We start from the raw sequence: 18,110 nt of genomic DNA on the forward strand, positions 1-18,110 counted from the left end.
TGTTGGTGCTGGTGTGACCAGCATGGGATGCATTTAATAAATGCATACAGCTTGCATACCAGCACACCAGCATCCCATGCTGGTGACCAGCATACCAGCATCCCATGCTGGTGACCAGCATACCAGCATCCCATGCTGGTGACCAGCATACCAGCATCCCATGCTGGTCACCAGCATACCAGCATCTCATGCTGGTCACCAGCATACCAGCATCCCATGCTGGTCACCAGCATACCAGCACCAAAACACAACATATGCTGGTCTTGCTGGTAGCTGGTCTATGCTGGTTTTTCCAGCAGGGTGTCCCCGTGCATGATGCCGCGGACGAGCTATACCATTTCATATAGCAGTCAATGCTTCCCCGGTGGCTGGCGCCCAGCCCCCGCCCCAGCATTCATTGCCCTGTATGGCGATTCTGATTACTACACAGTGTGTATTCACAGTTGTTGCGCGATGCAACTGACGCTGTGTTACGTACACACCACACTGTTATGTGTAAGGATTTATGCCATTATATATTGCCCTGTGTCCTTCAGTGCAATGGCTATTCTGATTACTACACCGTAAGTATTCACAGTTGTTGCGCGATGTAACTGACGCTGCGTTACGTACTCACTACACACTGTTGTGTGTAATGATTTATGCCATATATTGCCCTGTGTCCTTCAGTGCAATGGCTATTCTGGTTACTACGCAGTACGTATTCACAGTTGTTGCGCGATGCAAGTGACACTGTGTTTATGTACACACTGCACACTATATGAATTTGCCGTTGTATATTGCCCTGTATCCTTCAGTGCAATGGCTATTCTGATTACTACGCAGTACGTATTTACAGTTGTCGTGCGATGCAACTGACGCTGTACACACTGCACACTGATATGTGTAATGATTTATGCCTTATATATTGCCCTGTGTCATTCAGTGCAAATGGCTATTCTGATTACTACGTATTCACAGTTGGTGCGCGATGCATCTGACGCTGTGTTACATACACACCGCACTCTGTTATGTGTAATGATTTATGCCATTATATATTGCCCTGTGTCATTCAGTGCAAATGGCTATCCTGATTACTAAGCAGTGCGTATTCATAGTTGTCGTGCGATGCAACTGACGCTGTGTTTGTGCACACTACACACTGATATGTGTTATGATCTATGCCGTCATATTTTGCCCTATCCTTCAGTGCAAATGGCTATTCTGATCACTACGTTTTCACAATTGTTGTACGATGCAACTGACGCTGTGTACACACAACGCACTGATATGTGTAACTATTACGCTGCTATATATTGCCCTGTATCCTTCAGTGCAACTGGCTACTCTTTTACTGTGTAGTCACAGTTGTTGCGCGATGCCACAGACGCTGTGTTATGTACATTGATATGTGTCTATGATTTATGCCGTTATATATTGCCCTGTATCCTCAGTGCAACCGGCTATTCTGATTAACTACGCATTCACAGTCGATGTCGCTATGCCACTGATGCTGTGTTATGTGCATTGATATGTGCCTATGATTTATGCCGTTATATATTGCCCTGTATCCTCAGTGCAACCGGCTATTCTGATTAAATACGCATTCACAGTCGATGTCGCTATGCCACTGATGCTGTGTTATGTACATTGATATGCGTCTATGATTTATGCCATTATATATTGCCCTGCATCCATGCAACCGGCTATTCTGATTAACTACGTATTCACAGTCGATGTCGCTATGCCTCTGACGCTGTGTTTTTTGTACACAAAAATGTAACTATGCTTGTGCATAGTCTCAGTCGTCGCTACGGCGACTTGCGTCGCATCTGTGTAGATATTGAAGCGTTATGCTGTTATGCTGCCCTTCAATGTAATGGACCATTGTGTACGCATATTCATGCAGTTTCCAGACTGATCTCATGAAATGGCGTATGTATGACACGCCAATTCGTATTTTCATTTTTGGCGTGCTATCAACACGCATAATCGCTTTTCAGCGTGTTTATCAACGCCTTTGACTTAACGTTATATTACTGTATTATGTATATATAAATATATGACCTACCCCAACCCCGTCCCTAAACCTACCCGTCACTGGGGTTAATACCATTTATGAGTGTTCTCCTACCATCCTAGGAAAATAAATATCGCTCCACAGATGTAGATATAGATTTTGCTTCGTTTCGCTCGGACATTTAACGGCGTACACATACACGCGGAATCACTCGGACATTTAATGGCGTAGACATACACGCAAAAGATTTCGGCGTGGACATACACGCGGATAGCTCAAAATGCGTATAGATAACACGCCACTTGAATTGAAAGTGGCGTGTATGTTTACGCAAAGTCATGATGTCATGTTGCAGTTTCGGTCGCTTCAGCGACTTGAGCTGCATTATACACACAGATGTTTAAAATGTGCACACTGATGTGTTATGCTGTTATGTTGCCCTCTATCATTCAGTGCAACAACCAGCTATCCTATCTAACTGCATATTCAGTTTGTTGCTACAGCGACTACACTGCACTTATGTACGTATAAGGACGCATAGCTGCCAACTCTCACGCATTGGCCGTGAGACACCCGCATTTGATTGGTTTCACACGCTCACACGCCACACTCCCGATTTCTCACGCTGAAGTGTCAACCCGGGCGGTCAAATGGCTGGAAGATGAGTTTATCTATATATCTACCTGTTGAGCCACTCGTGATCGACTAGTTATACCGCAAATTCGTTAAAAATCTCCCGTTATCTTGAGCGAGCGTGCATGCGAGACAGAGATTGTGCTCCAAACCGCGTAGAGCGAGCGAGAGACCTTGCGCGAGCGAGACCCCCCCCCCCCCCCGTCAACAAATCTCACGCCGAGCAAAACTCAAAAGTTGGCAGGTATGAGGACGTGTGTTGCTATTTTGTTCTTTGTTGCTATTTTGTTGCTATTTTGTGCTATTGTGTTGCTACTCTGTTTCTTCAGTGCAAAACTAGCTATCTTAATCTACCGTGCATACTCACAGTTTCTGGATGTATGTACGTACACGGATGTGCAATTTACCATGTGTTATGCTGTAATGCTGCCCCGTTTCCGTGCAGCTAGCCATCCTGATCGAACTGTACATCTCAGTTTCTGTCTCTACACAGTTTTGTCGCTACGGCGGCTTATGCTGCGTTATGTACATGCATGGATGCGCTACAGCGACCGATGCTGTTACGTACATGTGCTATGCTGTTATGTTGCCCCGTTTCCTTCAGTGCAACTGGCTATTCTGTGCTAACTCGTCTACTCACAGTTGTAGCTACGGCTATGTGTTTGTTGTTTACTGAGGTGCTATGCTATTATGGGGCTATTATCTACTGCGTATATTCATCAGAGCCCAGGTGGTTACAATTCCAGCATTTTGCCCGGATGAGGTCAGTGTTTCAGAGTCTCAGAAGTACGCTTTGTGCCCCATGCGTGCACTGCGTGCTTATGTGAACAGAACTAGCCAGTTTCGAACTTCAGAGCAGCTCTTCGTCTGCTACGCGGGTGCTAAGAGGCGGCGCGCTGTCGAAACGGAGGCTATCTCACTGGATAGTGGAGGCTGTGCACTGGCTGGCTTATGCTTCCCGGGAAGCCGTTTCCCTATAGGGGTGCACGCCCACTCCACTATGAGTTTGGCGTCATCATGGGCGTGGGCGAAAGGCATGTCTATTCAAGACATTTGTTTCGCGGCAGGTTGGTCGTCTCGTAATACCTTCGCGAGATTCTATAACTTAAATATCCCTTCATTCGCACCACATGTCTGTCAGTGCAGGGAGAGAAAGCTGAGCTGTCGTTGGACTAGGCTAGACTGCCCCGATGGCGCGCGCTCTAGCCACGGTTCGACTAGTCGTCAGACAGTGCGAGTTATTATTAGCATAGCTATCATGTTCACTATATTGTGCCCTTTGTTATGCCCGCATTCATAGCCGGCAGTATTTTCCTAAGCACCAATCACTTTGCTGCAATCTCCCTCCATTCAGTTCAGCGTGCTTAGCTTGATGGGAGGGGCCTTTGTTGGTGCAGATGCCGAGTTGGCTCTGTGCCAATAGATGTTTCAACCAGGTCCGGTGTCTGTTCCTGAGAGCTGGGCGGGGTTTCTCCCACGCGGCAGGGGTTTTATTGTTCCCCATACGTAATGTCGAGAGACCGACTCGATAAGGGAACGTCTCTGGTTACTCATGTAACCGTAGTTCCCTGAGAGGAGGGAACGAGACATTACGTAACCTGCCGCGTGGGAGGGACTCTCAGTCTCCTTACTCTCGTTCAGCTAAGATTCTGAGGTTTTTGGCGCCCGCCGTCACCTATATTGAGCAGTGTCAGCCAATCAGGTGATGGCGGGACCGCCATTGGCTATTTGCAAGCAAAAGAGTTATTCTATCAGACTTCATGATTCGAGGAAAATGGATTTCCCCATACGTAATGTCTCGTTCCCTCCTCTCAGGGAACTACGGTTACGTGAGTAACCAGAGACGTTTTCCATTCAAATACCATATAAACCATAAAGTTACATTTTCCCATGATAGTGAGGTGCTATAGGCTATGCCTGGTTTTATCTATGGTTATCATGATCTAAATGCATGATACTGGATGACCAATGGTAAATTTTAATAAAACTCAAACAGCCAGAATATTACATTTAACTAAATAAAAATAAGGTCGTTACTTTTTTTTAACAGATGTTTTTGTTAATGAACATACATTTAACATAGTAAATCTGCATCTAACTCAAGATAACACTACTGTCAACTACTGTCAAATATGCGTTTCGAGACAAAACGTAAAATTAATATTGCAGCCTGCGCTTCAAACTGTGATGAACAGTCAGAATATTACATTTAACTAAATAAAAATAAGGACGTTACTTTTTTAAACAGATGTTTTTGTTAATGAACATAAATTTAACATAGTAAATCTGCATCTAACTCAAGATAACACTACTGTCAACTTACTGTCAAATATGCGTTTCGAGACAAAACGTAATATTAATATTGCAGCCTGCGCTGCAAACTGTGCTGAAGATACATGCCATCAAGTTAGGCAACACAAACCTGTTTCAAGACTTAAAACAATATCCCCCATTAGCACATGCAGAAACTAAGAAATTAATTTTCCAATAAGATATTTATTTTGTTAAGGAAGAATGACAAATGATTGAATGTTCTAACTCAGATTTTTGAAATATTCACCTGTTTGGCAAGTGTTTGTCATGATATGTTCTGACAATATCTCACACATGTAATCTTTTATTTTACTATGCTCTGACTTTATTTTACTATGCTCTAGGAGCAAAACAGGACAATCCTTTGAGCCCCGATTTTGTGGCCAGTCTTTTTGCACACACCTCGGCGAGGGAGAGGGATAAGCAACATTATGCCTGCAAAAAGTTTCAGCAGACTCAGCTGATGAAGCGCAAGATACGCGAGACCTGCAGCAGTCTTGCTGACCCTTCAACCACCGATGTGGGTGACGTGGAGGAGCATGAGGTCACTACTTCCACTGACCACAACTACACAAAAGACACAGGCCCTGGCATCATAGAACCATGCGTGAATCTATCCTGCCAGGCTACGATGTCAGCACTGGGAAGTGAGTGTGCACGGCTCCGAGACGAGGTCCGTGAGTTAAGGGCCAGGGCAGAGTAGCGGTCCTTGAATGAGGAGGCATTCAGGGATAATGACACCATGGTGTTGGAACTCACAGGTCTTCCATCCTTCGCCAAATTAATTGTTTTGTTTAATATTCTATCAGAATTTCTTAAAGTTGGACAACCAATCACCCCATTCCAATGTATGATCCTAACATTGAGACTGAGGCTTAATGTGCCGCTTTACTTTTTTGCTTACTTTTTTGGAATATCTAAGTCAACTGTCGTCAGAGTGTTCAAAAGCGCATTAGATTTAATGTATTTCAGATTATCAGATCTAATCTTATGACCACCAAAAGAACAAATTAAAAATAGTCTCCCGATGTGTTTCAGAAATAACTTTAAGAACTGCACCTCCATCATTGATTGTTTCGAAATATTTATAGAAAAGCCAAGTGATGTCGTGCACAGACATACTCACAGTACAAGCACCACAACACTGCAAAATACCTGATCTCAATAACACCACAAGGTGTTATATCTTATGTGTCAAAAGGATAGGGTGGTCGCACAAGTGACAACCACATAACGGAAAATTGTGGCTTTCTTGATAAATTGTCACCAGGAGATGTCATTCTAGCTGATAGAGGCTTCAATGTGAAATAGACAGTGGGTCTGTATTGTGCTCAATTGAAAATACCAGCGTTTACCAAAGGCAAGCAACAGATGCATCCACTGGAGCTAGAGGCAACAAGGGGACTCGCAGCCGCCAGGATCCACGTGGAGCGAGTCATTGGCCTGGTGAGGAATACGTACACTATTCTTCAGACCAACATCCCTCTGTCCCTCTGCCAAGCCGGCGCGCAAGGACAGCTCTCCTTTGACAAAATGGTAACAGTTTGCTGTGCTCTTTGTAACATTTGGCCATCTGTCGTCCCTACAGAGTAGAGAGGTGATACAATTGCTTTCCTTGTAAATTTTACTGTATATAGTATCTCTTTAGTATTTGCGTGGACTCTGAACTACAACTACACTACATGCAATTATTAATCATTTGTTTATTGTCCATTTGTGGATGTATGGATCAAATGTATTTGTTACATGACTACAAACACATGCACACAATACAACATACAATATATACAATTACAAAAAAAGAATGTAATATATCAATTAATTCATTGTAGGGTATCTGGACTGTGTCAGTTGGGACTCATTTAATTCTACAATGTAAAAAGCTTTTAACATTTGACTCGCGTCTAGTAATTCACCAGCGAGCGCCAGAAAGTCTGTTCCTAATGGCGTTCATTGACACCTTTATGGCAGGCAAATGTGTACACCACACACACACACACACACACACATACACGGACTCTCTATGAAACTTCCCCCACAAATGAAGTCAACACTGGCAGAACGCGATGTTCTGTTACAAGACTGATGAATTTTACGACCCAACGGAATTTCCAGAGAGTGTGACTCTTTCTTAATTCTTGCTGAGAAGAATACTATACCATACCATACTATGGTCAACCAGAATCGTATGTGTGGCATATTTGGTCTCTATAACCTGGTATTTTGAAGATCGAAATGACTGTGTACATGATATGTCGATAACAACAACATGGCAAGCTACCAGCTGTTAGCCACTTAGCTAGCTAACAACTCGCTACCTAGTCAGAGCAAACTACCACCAAAATCATACATTTGAATATTTTTTTATAATACCTACATTTCCCATGATTAAATATAAATCCTTGGTCGCCAGGTGCCGCACTTTTATGTCTTTTACCCATCCAGCCACAGCATATTGATATGCATCGGTACTCTTGAAACCCTTCAAGCGATCCCCACTGTATGGGGAGGGGTTATGCACAAGATATATATATATATATATATATATTAGTGCTGGGCAAGTTAACGCGTTATTATCGCGTTAACGCATTTATTAATTAATGCCGACAATTTTTTTATCGCGCGTTAACGCAGTTTTTTTTTTTTTATTATTTTGAAAGTCCGTTGCTCACTGGCTCTGAATACACATAGGCCTACAGTCAAACCATGGATCACAGGAGGGGTGGGATGTTGGTCAGCCAGCAAATAACCCACCCAAACAAACAGTGCAAGGCTTTGGCAGGTTCTCTCAGGTGAACAGAAAGGGAGACAGCGCTCCGCGAGTGAATGACAGGCGCTCTATGGATAGTAACCATGGCAAAGGCTTCTGTGCGCTACGCAGCTGTAGCCTTTTTAACTTAAATTAAAATTATACATAACGTTACCTGATAGGCCTGCGTTTAGTTTAGCGGGGATGCTCTGCCATGTGAATTCCCTTCTGTTGATGTCCTGATAACTATTTAGATTCTGGAAACTCACAAACAGTGAGCCGAGGATCAGTCTCTCTTCCAATGATTTGTGCTGCGCGTCGAGTACAAAAAGTTAGACAATTCAACTTCGGCAACGCGCGGGTGCGTGCGTGAGGCGAGCATGACCGCAACAGTTTCACAGGAACGCACCCGCTTGTCGCTGCACCTGTGCTCGACAACTTCACCTCACTCTAGGCTGATTTATACTTCTGCGTCGGACCTACGCCGGAGCCTCTACGCTATAGACTAAGCATTGGTTTTCATTTATATATCTGCGTCGTTTTCCGCGTTGACGCGCAATTACACATGCAGAGGGAGAGTGTGAAACCCGGGGAGCGGTTCTAGCAATCACAGCGCTTGCGGTACGCGTAGAATTGACGTTACATTTTTGGAGAGATGCACGTCAGGGTACGCGCGCTACACAGCTACGGCGTGAGTTCGACGCAGAAGTATAAATTGGGCTTTACCTCTGTTTAATGTAATCTTACGTGGGAAACTATGGCATGCCATGACCAAACCTAAGCTGCTATCAGAGAAGTAATGTTGGTCGACTTATATCTGTAGTAGTGATCATGACCCTTTGACTACATAGACTGTTTCTGCTGCTCCCTGATACAAGATACCTGTTCAGAAAAAAAACAAACAAGAAAACTGGACTCGTTTTAACAAGCTAGATAAAAGGTAATGCCCTGGCAGTGGCAAATAGCTTTGTTTAAATATTTGATTTGATTACATTAATGTTTAAGCTGAGATTTACAAGAAATATTTTATTGATACTGTGTAAAGGGAATACTGCTGGTATAAAAGCACCTTATTTGTTTAAAGTTTTTGCAAACCACATGTTATTGCACTTTTGTAGCAGTACATTTAAATCAAAAGTGCGCAATACACTACTTTAGAATTCATTATTTAATTTTGGGGCGGCAGTGGCTCAGTGGTTCATGTAGGTTGTCTACAAACCAGAAGGTTGGTGGTTCAATCCCCGGTTCCACCTGACCAAGTGTCGAGGTGTCCATGAGTAAGACACCTAACCCCAGCTGCTCCTGACGAGCTGGATGGCGCCTTGCATGGCTGCTGTCGCCCGTCGGTGTATGAATGAGTGAGTGAATGGGTGAATGTGAGGCAAATTGTAAAGCGCTTTGGTGGCCATTGGGTCTGTGAAAGCGCTATATAAATGGAGTCCATTTACCATTTAATCACAAGAAAATCATGCGATTAATCGCGATTAAATTTTTTAATCGTTGCCCAGCACTAATATATATATATCATGGAAGGCAAATGGGCAAGTCTGAGGCAGATAATAATGGACAAAAGAAAACTGGGGGTAACAAAAAAGGATCGGAGCCAAAAATGTACATTTTCTCCAGGTATCTCTGTCTCTCTCTCTCATTCAAATGGGCAGTTTGGGCGGCCATACCGGGCGATATCACAGCAATATATGAGTGTGCTGCGCCACCTGAAGGAGAGCTTTTAAAACTTTGAGAGATATGTTTTACGTGGTTGAATATTTATACCTTTTAACGTTGATGCAGTTTAGAACAGAAACTTGAACAATTTGTTGCTTAATGTGCATCTGACATCACATTATTTTCCTCTGCTGATTTATGTTCTGTGGTTGACAAATCTGGCAGCTTCTTTTACATTTTCGTTTAGACTTACTAGTGTGTTGTCTTTGCATATTAGGCAGCATATTAGCCTTAGACATGCTCATTTTATTGAATGTAGAAAAAATTAAACCATGGCAGTTTTAAATTACAAACCAAGCACTCTATTTCAATGGCTACTTTTCAGGTTTATTGTTTTCTTAAATGATTTAAATGTGTTGACAAAGGACATTTTGTGATGACCTGATTATTTCTGTCTTATAATATGTCAGAAAGCAATGCATCATCAAGGCTGTGATGTAGATGTTGATGAAAGCCTTTTACCCTTGCACAGTTAACCATATGCAGTGCACCAATCCATATGATGCACATTGCACACATAATTTGGGTGATATGAATGTAAGATGATTGCAGAAGTGACACTGATCTGTGTTTTTGTTTATTCTTTTTAAAGAAATGGCAAAGCAGATTTCGAAAACAAATCCAGTGTGGCAGCATTTTACGCAGCCTACTCCAGGTAAGGCTCGCTGCAACACCTGCAATATATTGGTGAGCATGGGAGCTGAAAAGGCAAAGACGGAAAATACTTCAAAGACTTCACCACCTTGAGGCCTATAATGAAGCACAAAAAGAAAAGGATGATCGAGCAGCAGCTTCTACTTCTGCAGCAAGTTCAACACAGTCTAATCTAGTGCAGATGTTTGATGCCCAAAGGAAATGGGGTAATTCTGACACCAGGTCCAAAAAAGTTGATCTTGCCATAGTTGAGATGATTCCCACAGACAATCATCCATTTACAGTTGTCTGATGGTGTTGATTTTAAAAGGTTGGTGGCATTGCTGGAGCCCAGATACTCCCTCAAAACAGAAAAGTACTATCGCACTGACCTCTTTAAAGATGTTCACACAAAAGTAGAAAACAAAATCAAGGAGCTGGTCACGTTATAAAATGCAGACCCTCATTTGGCATTTACAACGTATTGTTGGTCTGGTGACACAGAATCCCCAATGAGCCTGACCTCTCATTTCATTGACAGTGACTGGGAAAGGAAACAAATTGTCCTCAATGTCAGAGCCATGCATGGCTCTCACACAGCTGAATATATCAGCGAGGTGTTCCTCAGTCTGCTGAGGCATTTGGACATCGACACAGAGAGAGTCGTGCTTGTGCTTCGCGATAGCGGCGCCAATATGATTAAAGGAATGAGGCTCACCGAAGTACCAGATCTCAGCTGCAGTGCTCACACACTTTAGCTGGTGGTAAATGACCTGATGGACATTGATGCAAAATTTAAGTCTTCTGCTACCCATTTTAACCATTCGATACTGGCCAAACAGCGTTTTAAGGACATTCAAAAAGAACTTGACCTCCCCCAGCACAGAATAATCCAGTCGGTGCCAACACGCTGGAACTCCACTCTTTACATGTTGGAGAGCATGCTGGAGCAGAAACGGGCACTTACTGTATATGCAAGGGAACATGGAAAGATCAGATCAGTGGACTCTTGTGGGCAATTTGATTGACACACTGACCCCTTTTGAACAGGTAACACTGGAAATGAGCAGATCAGACTCATCAATATCGTGCATAATTCCCAGCATCACCGTCCTAAAAATGCTACTTGAAGTTGAGGGTGCAAAATCAAGGGGCATCAAAACACTCCGTGACACTATGCTGGACAGTTTAAAGGCAAGATTCGAAAAAGCAGACAAGACCAAATGCTTGGTCCTCGCAACACTGCTAGATCGTCGTTACAGCGGTCATGCCTTGGCACCAGGCACACTGAGTAATGCAAAAGACTGGATAAAGGATGAGCATGTCACTCTGTCTGAGGCTAAGAAACAGAAAAGGGCTTCCTCAGATGATCAAGGCCCGAATCCAAAACAAATAATGGTGGAGGAAGAAGAGGAGGAAGACGCTAGTCCGTCTGACATGCTTGAACAGATGTATGCCAACCTTCTGGGTGCACACGGACCAACCTCTGAGGAGACTGATGATGAGGAGGAGCAGCTTTTCACTCAGCAGCTGGATCAATACCTACGGGAGCCGTTGATCGACAGACAGACGGGCCAACCACTGGCACCACTCGCCAGAAAATTCCTGTCCACCCCCCTCCTCTGTTCCCAGTGAGAGGGTATTCAGCGAGGTCAGCCAGATAAATAAGGACAAAGAGGAATAGGCTGATGGGAGAAAATGCAGAGCATTTCTGTTTCCTCCATTATAACCTGCAGCTCCTAAACTGCGAGTATTAAGTACTGTCAGTGTGGGGGTAAAGAAGTGGGGCAATGCGCATATTATGCACAATTCTTTTTAAGTTGTTTTTTGTTCAGTATTGCTGTTTACATTTTCCTTATCTTCTTAGGAAAGCCATTTGCTCTACAAGAGATTAAGTTAAGTGCACTAAAACTTTAGGCCTAAGCATTAAACTTACTAGGTTGTCTATTAAAATAGACCCACATCATCACATTCCCTTCACCATACCTAGAGATTGGCATGGGGTACTTTCCATAAGATCATCTTTCAATGCAAATCAAACCAGCTATTAGGCTAACTGAAATAACACCATGCCAATCTCTAGGTATGGTGAAGGGAATTTGATGATGTGGGATATTTTAATTCCAAAGGCCAAGGGAACTTTATCAGGATGCATATTATCCTGGATCCATGAAATAACTGGCCTTTAAAAATAAAAATCTGCCTGACTCTATGGGAATTTAACATAGGGGGGGCCTGACTTATGCACCCTGTATTTTAAGGAAGAACATTTATTTATTTATGATACATTATTCATACACAAAGAAAATTGGTGTCCTTAAAGGTTGGATTTTTCCTCATTTTTCTAATTAAGGCATTAAGATCAATTTCCAAAAGATGATTTTTTATTCCTCTTTTTAGGCAACTTTAGCATGGGGGTAATAACTTATTCACACCACTGTTAAGTATTTAATGAAAATGTGTCTGAAACACCTGTGTATTTGGCAAATATTAAATTTATTTAACTTCAGCTGTGGTAAGATATACAAACACCACGTGAGCGGTCACTACGGGAACCAGAAAATGTCCGACTTCACGTCTCCGTTTGCAGCTTCTCCCCACCTGTACACGCCGCAACTCTCGCCGATTGGTTACATCCAGCCGCAGCCAGTGTCGAACACACACCTTTGTCTATATTGAATGTTATCTGTTGATGTTCTTGTTTTGAGTTTCATGCCTCAACATGCCTTTGTTTTATGTTTGATCTAATGAATAAATTGCATTTGGGTTCACTTCAACTTGCCTCCAGAGGATTAAATCATTACAGAATACTCGACCAACATGGACCAAGCAATTTGTCTTTTCTGCCTCAGCCAAGGTAACCGTCCAGTTGAGGATTATGTGGAGGAGTTTTGTGGGCTTTGCAATGGGGTGGATTTTGGTGATTAGGTCTTGAAAGACATGTTTCGCCATGAATCTATTTACTACCTCATGCCTGCCAATACCCCTCACTGTACTCTGATGCATTATATTGACTTTGCCCTTTTGTTGAGTGGTTCGTCATTTACTGTGGGCTTCGCGGATGAGGAACCCCGCAAACCCACAGTATCCCCTCAGCCTGAGCTTCACGTCAGTCCTGCCGAGCCTGAGCTTCACGTCAGTCCTGCCGAGCCTGAGCTTCACGTCAGTCCTGCCGAGCCAGAGACTGTTCACGTCATGCCCGCCGAGCCAGAGACTGTTCACGTCACGTCTGCCGAGCCAGAGACTGTCCACGTCACGTCGGCCGAGCCAGAGACTGTTCACGTCACGTCTGCCGAGCCAGAGACGGTTCACGTCATGCCCGCCGAGCCAGAGACTGTTTACGTCATGCCCGCCGAGCCAGAGACTGTTCACGTCATGCCTGGCGAGCCAGAGACTGTTTACGTCATGCCTGGCGAGCCAGAGACTGTTCACGTCATGCCTGGCGAGCCAAAGACTGTTTACGTCATGCCTGCCGAGCCAGAGACTGTTCACGTCATGCCCGCCGAGCCAGAGACTGTTCACGTCATGCCTGGCGAGCCAGAGACTGTTTACGTCATGCCTGGCGAGCCAGAGACTGTTTACGTCATGCCTGGCGAGCCAGAGACTGTTCACGTCATGCCTGCCGAGCCAGAGACTGTTGACGTCATGCCCGCCGAGCCAGAGACTGTTCACGTCATGCCCGCCGAGCCAGAGACTGTTCACGTCATGCCCGCCGAGCCAGAGACTGTTCACGTCATGCCAGGCGAGCCAGAGACTGTTCACGTCATGCCCGCCGAGCCAGAGACTGTTCACGTCATGCCCGCCGAGCCAGAGACTGTTCACGTTATGCCTGGCGAGCCAGAGACTGTTCACGTCATGCCTGGCGAGCCAGAGACTGTTCACGTCATGCCTGTCGAGCCAGAGACTGTTTACGTCATGCCTGGCGAGCCAGAGACTGTTCACGTCATGCCTGGCGAGCCAAAGACTGTTTACGTCATGCCTGCCGAGCCAGAGACTGTTCACGTCATGCCCGCCGAGCCAGAGACTGTTTACGTCATGCCTGCTGAGCCAGAGACTGTTCACGTCATGCCTGGCGACCCAGAGACTGTTCACGTCATGCCTGCTGAGCCAGAGACTGTTCACGTCATGCCTGGCGAGCCAGAGACTGTTCACGTCATGCCTGGCGAGCCAGAGACTGTTTACGTCATGCCTGCCGAGCCAGAGAATGTTCACGTCACGTCTGCTAGGCCAGAGACGGTTCACGTCATGTCTGCCGAGCCAGAGACTGTTCACGTCATGCCTGCAGAGCCAGAGACTGTTCACGTCATGCCCGCCGAGCCAGAGACTGTTCACGTCATGTCTGCCGAGCCAGCAACATGACATCATGACTTTGCGCAAACATACACGCCACTTTCAAGTCAAGTGGCGTGTTATCTATACGCATTTTGAGCTATCCGCGTGTATGTCCACGCCGAAATCTTTTACGTGTATGTCTACGCCATTAAATGTCCGAGTGATTCCGCGTGTATGTGTACGCCGTTAAATGTCCGAGCGAAACGAAGCAAAATCTATATCTACATCTGTGGAGCGATATTTCTTTTCCTAGGATGGTAGGAGAACACTCATAAATGGTATTAACCCCAGTGACGGGTAGGTTTAGGGACGGGGTTGGGGTAGGTCATATATCTATATATATATAATCAGTGTTGTGCTAGTTACTAAGAAATAGTAACTAGTTACAGTTACTAGTTACTTCATTCAAAAAGTAACTCAATTACTTTGTTGATTACTTGCACCAAAAAGTAATGCGTTACTGTGAAAAGTAACTTTTTAGTTACTTTTTTAAAGAAAGTTCTTTAATGTTCCCATTAATGCCCTTTTATGCGTTATGGTCTATACAAACACAAAACTGACTTAAACAGAAAGTAATTTTTAAACACTATTTTATTTAAGTCAGACCAGCACAAACTGAATATATCACAAGGATTTCTGAAATAAATAACAAAACAAGCATGTGTAAAGCTAGTGATGTGTTTGCTTTCTCAACATTGATATGTTCATGCAGCTGACAGTAATACGTTTTTACTGCATGAATGAATATTTGAGCAATACAATTGTACCTTGATCATTCTTGTTAGTTCATAGTAGGCTAATTAACTAAGGTAATAACAGATACAATAACAATTTAAACTCAATTTCAAATGTATTAAGTAAATGTTGAAATTAAAAAACTAACAATGAATGATACTTCTACAACATTTATTAACCATATTTAATGCTAAAATTGTAATCTCATTGTAAAGTGTTACCATTTTATATGATTCAAGCTTATAGAAGATGGCCATATTTAAATATCTGCAAAGGCCAGAGCATTAAAATTACATAAATGTAGACCTATATATTACATGTATAGTCTTTCACTTTATTTGCTTAAATTTTAGAACACTTGATTAGGAAACTTGATGTCGCTGCATGAACATATCAATGTAAGCAATCACGTCAGCTTTAAAAATACAACTTCGCCGGCTAATGAATGCATAACAGTGACCAGCTGGATATAAACTAATGCAAATAGATGGTAACAATTGCGACATAAAACATCTGGGTCAGGTCTGCGTGTGTTTTGGTCACATTGCTTTAATCGCTTGAGGTAAGTTAGCCGTTACTAATGTTATTCCTCTCAGACTCGACGGCAAGCTTCTGTTCTTTCTCTGTTGATGCAGCATCTAGACAAAATATTACTTTATAATGATATGGCAATGTGTACTTTAGTGTTCTGTATTCATACCGTTTCGCTGTCTGTGTTTTAAATGCGCATCTGAAGTGCTCAGCGCTCTCCGTGCAGCTTGTAATCTCCGTGCTCGCGCTGCCTCACGTGTTAACGTAAACAACTCAGCCAGTGAGTTTATGTGTCCTCTCGCTCTGTATAATGCTAGCAGTCTCTTCAGTGATCTCGTACTGTGTAACAGCGCACACTTCTCAGCCGCTCCAGCAACTAATTAATTTAAAAAAGTAACGGACAACGCACCATATGGTAACGATAACGGAGTTACTTTATTTAAAAAGTAATGCGTTACAGTATTAGTTACTGTCAAAAGTAACTGCGTTACAGTAACGCGTTACTAGTAACGCGTTACTGCCCAACACTGTATATAATACAGTAATATAACGTTAAGTCAAAGGCGTTGATAAACACGCTGAAAAGCGATTATGCGTGTTGATAGCACGCCAAAAATGGAAATACGAATTGGCGTGTAATACATACGCCATTTCATGAGATCAGTCTGGAGCCAGAGACTGTTCACGTCATGCCCGCCGAGCCAGAGACTGTTCACGTCATGCCCGCCGAGCCAGAGACTGTTCACGTCATGCCCGCCGAGCCAGAGACTGTTCACGTCATGTCTGCCGAGCCAGAGACTGTTCACGTCATGTCTGCCGAGCCAGAGACTGTTCACGTCATGCCCGCCGAGCCAGAGACTGTTCACGTCATGCCCGCCGAGCCAGAGACTGTTCACGTCATGTCTGCCGAGCCAGACTGTTCACGTCATGCACGCCGAGCCAGAGACTGTTCACGTCATGCCCGCCGAGCCAGAGACTGTTCACGTCATGTCTGCCGAGCCAGACTGTTCACGTCATGCACGCCGAGCCAGAGACTGTTCACGTCATGCACGCCGAGCCAGAGACTGTTCACGTCATGTCTGCCGAGCCAGAGACTGTTCACGTCATGTACGCCGAGCCAGAGACTGTTCACGTCATGCCCGCCGAGCCAGAGACTGTTCACGTCATGTCTGCCGAGCCAGAGACTGTTCACGTCATGTCCGCCGAGCAAGAGACTGTTCACGTCATGTCTGCCGAGCCAGAGACTGTTCACGTCATGTACGCCGAGCCAGAGACTGTTCACGTCATGCACGCCGAGCCAGAGACTGTTCACGTCATGCCCGCCGAGCCAGAGACGGTTCACGTCATGTCTGCCGAGCCAGAGACTGTTCACGTCATGCCTGCCGAGCCAGAGACTGTTCACGTCATGCACGCCGAGCCAGAGACTGTTCACGTCATGCCTGCTGAGCCAGAGACTGATCACGTCATGCCTGGCGAGCCAGAGACTGTTCACGTCATGCCTGCTGTGCCAGAGACTGTTCACGTCATGCCTGGCGACCCAGAGACTGTTCACGTCATGTCTGCCGAGCCAGAGACTGTTCACGTCATGCCTGCAAGCTTCCACGTCACAATGTGAAATATTAGCATAATGCTTGCCCAAAGGCATATGCAAAGAAAGAAGGCAAGGTTTCAGGGAATTGAAGTGTAGTCATGTCGTGGGGTTTGTGTTTGGATGCGAAAGCATTTATAAAGCCGTTCCTTAGCAGTACAACCCAAAAGTTTGCTTGTGCACAGCGCATTTTACAGAGGACAGCTTCTTGAACCTAGGAGATTACAAAGCCGACTATATATAAAGACTACTTACTGTTGGTTTTTAATAAAGACTTGGAGTACTCATTTTTCTATAAAACGCACAGAACAAAAAGTGCGTCTCACTTTACTGTGTGCTCAACAACATGTACATCTCTTCCTCTGCGTTAAACGACCAGACTACAAAAAAAATATGCTTAGAACTCCACCTAGTGGTTATATTATAAAACTTCTTAAAAGGAGAAATTCACATATGAGACAGCTTTATAACTTAAACAGCTTTAACTGAAATAGACAAGTTTAATATAACTATTCTGGTAAGAGTGTATTTTTTCCAACACCTACCACTGTCAAATGTTCTGCTCAAGTTGTGCTTGCGACTTGTTGGTTCCGATCGATCGAATCCGACTCGGGCTTGAACTGTTTCGGTAAATCCGACAACATTATTAACTGAGGGGCTTTGTAGAAATTACCACATTTCAGACAGACTGGGAATATAGAGGTCCTGCAATATTGTACAGTATGTGAAAAATATAGGGTTTTTTTTCAAACATTAAAGCACGTTAGCTATTCTATAACACCCAATAATCAATATAATTAACTTAAGAATAGCATCATATGACCCCTTTAAGTAACCAACTTTTACCGCATTTTAAAATTAAGAGTGGGTAT

General features: G+C 44.0%; 1 pseudogene; it reads left to right on the forward strand.

The window, feature by feature from the left end:
- Nucleotides 1-10,254: 10,254 nt before the first annotated feature.
- On the forward strand, nt 10,255-11,687 carry LOC130095603 (zinc finger BED domain-containing protein 4-like; annotated as a pseudogene).
- Nucleotides 11,688-18,110: the final 6,423 nt, after the last annotated feature.

Source organism: Rhinichthys klamathensis, unplaced genomic scaffold (assembly GCF_029890125.1).
Source record: "Rhinichthys klamathensis goyatoka isolate OS25496 unplaced genomic scaffold, OSU_Roscu_1.1 h1tg000011l_1, whole genome shotgun sequence".
Taxonomy (NCBI): domain Eukaryota; kingdom Metazoa; phylum Chordata; class Actinopteri; order Cypriniformes; family Leuciscidae; genus Rhinichthys; species Rhinichthys klamathensis.